This window comes from Fulmarus glacialis, unplaced genomic scaffold, assembly GCF_000690835.1.
Source record: "Fulmarus glacialis isolate BGI_N327 unplaced genomic scaffold, ASM69083v1 scaffold19803, whole genome shotgun sequence".
In the NCBI taxonomy this organism is placed as follows: Eukaryota; Metazoa; Chordata; class Aves; order Procellariiformes; family Procellariidae; genus Fulmarus; species Fulmarus glacialis.
The window spans coordinates 6,494-8,794 of NW_009205291.1; positions in this window are offsets into that span (position 1 = coordinate 6,494).

The following is a 2,301-nucleotide window of genomic DNA, read 5'->3' on the forward strand; positions in this document are numbered from 1 at the left end:
GGTTGCCCGGACGTAAGTTCAGGCAAGATCGTTTCCTGCGGTGCACTCTGCAGCCTGGCTGCTGGGAGGGAAAAGCAAAACCACACTTTCCTCTAAAGTGGTTCTGAAGGGTTTTGGGCTTTCTTGTGTTTGAAGTACAGCGGGCAGTAACAAAGCCATGAATTCTGGTAAGATTTCAGACAGCTTTAGCTGCAAAAAAGGGAAGAAAGGAAACGTGAGACCCTCCTGGGAGAAAAGGGGCTGTGCAGATCCTTCCCATGGTGATGCTTGAAGTTCTGTGGCCACTCTTGAGCTAGACTTCGTTAATACGGGGTGACAGCGTGGGACCAGGTATCCAAGTAACAAATTGGGGAGCTCAGAGGGGGCTCCCTCCCCCACTTAGAAGTTCACACTTCTGGCTGAAGATGAGCAGAGGGCCTTGCCCTGGGCGTGCGGGGAGGAGGAAGCACTAGTGGGCACTAAAAACTTTATTATAAAACAAATTGTCAGCCACGGTGTTGGCTTTTTCCTGGCCGGGCTGCTCATTCGCGGGGTCCTGGTAGCCACTCAGCCACACCAAGGAATTTTTCCAGTTGGCTATGACCTGTTTTTTGCCGTACTCTGAAAGTTTGGGTTATTATGTTAGGGTTTGGGTTTTTGTATTTTTCTCTCCATGAGAACAGTATCCATGTCCATACAGGTACATCATTCTTACAGAGTAATCATGTAGGAAATTGGCTAATACCATCCTGCAATTAATTGCAAAAGGGAGAGCGGCTTTGAAATCCAGGAGCAGTTGCGCTTCGCTACAGCCCATGAAATGTGTCTGTCTTGTGCAGCCGCGAATCGTCCTGCAGTTTGAGGTCGGCTAAATGCAGACAGTGTTGCCTTCAGTGGCCAAGCCCGGCATCTTTTACACAGGAGTCAGCGGAAGGGTGTAGTGAAGCCTCCTGGATGGAAAACAAACAAAAAACCAAAAAAAACCCCCCACCCCAAGGTGATTTGTACTGATGAGCTGCAGCTCCTCCTTCTCCCTTCATGACAGGAACGAGGTCGATTAAGCAGACAAGGGCTTATGCAACTGTCCAAAAGATGAACAAAGTCAAGAAAATGCAATTTGCCGTAAAACCCAACAGACTGAGGCTGTGGAAATGAAACCTGGGGCTGGGAAGGCCCCAAATTCCCTTGCTCCAGGTTGAAATGGTGCCAAGGGAGGATTCGGGGCACCGCTGCGGAGCGGGTGCTTGCGCTGCGTCCTCCCCGCTCAGTAACCCATCGCAGCCTCGGTCAGGCAAAGGGGTTTTGAGGCTGATGCTTTCAAGCAAGGAAGCACCAGCGAGGGTTGTGCTCCCCAGCCTGTGCCCCGCACCTTCACAGCCGATGAGCTAAAAAAAAAAAAAGCAAGAAGGCATGAAGAAAGCAAGTCATTAATGGAAGCTGCTCTCTCCTTTCATGGGCAGTGGTGACCAGCTTAAAATACTTTGAAGAAGAAGAAGGTGAGTCATGCTCATTTCTGCATTAATTTTAGCCTGTTGCGTTTCTCCTGCTCTAACTTTTCGGGACGCTAATGCTCTCTGCCTGCCTGCAATTGGACGTGGCCAAGAAGTGGCCAAGGGTGCCAGGTGGCGAGGAGCTCAGGTGCAGCTCGAGCAGTAATAACCTCCTCAGGGCAGGAGCACCAGGGCTCGCGCCGCGATTTCATTGCTGTAGTCTTGCGCTTTCTGACGTGAAAAGAAGCTCTGCCAGCTTCAATATTTCTCTTGCTTCTATTTATATGCCTTTTCCTCATTGATTTAAAATTATCTTCTGCCCCTGCCTTGGTAGCGCTGGAGCCATTAGTAAAGTGCCTGCTCTCGCTGCAAGCACAAGGGCTGCAGAGCAGGTTTTTGCTTCCCCACGGCCATGGGAAGAAGCCTGTCTTTGCCCAGGAGAGCTGCTGGCAGAAGAACCCCGCTGAGGATGTGGGACTGCCGCGATCTGCTGCTTCTTGGACCCTGGGGAGCTGTTACCTCCTGCTTTCTGGTGGAGTGCAGCATCAGCCCGGTGGTTGGTGGCTGCAGGAGGGATCAAAGCTGCTGCCTGGGTCACGCAGGAGTCCGGGTGGGTCCCCCCAGCACAGGCTCCACCTGTGAAGAAAGCAAAGCCCAGGTGACAAGTGCTGTGACCCCCTTGCCGAGGCATGCTGTTGCCCCGGCTGCAAGCGATCTCTGTATTAGCGGCATGGAGACAGGCAGAGACACGAGGAAACAGACTCAAGTTGCGCCAGGGGAGGTTTAGATTGGATATTAGGAACAATTTCTTCACCAAAAGGGTTGTCAAGCA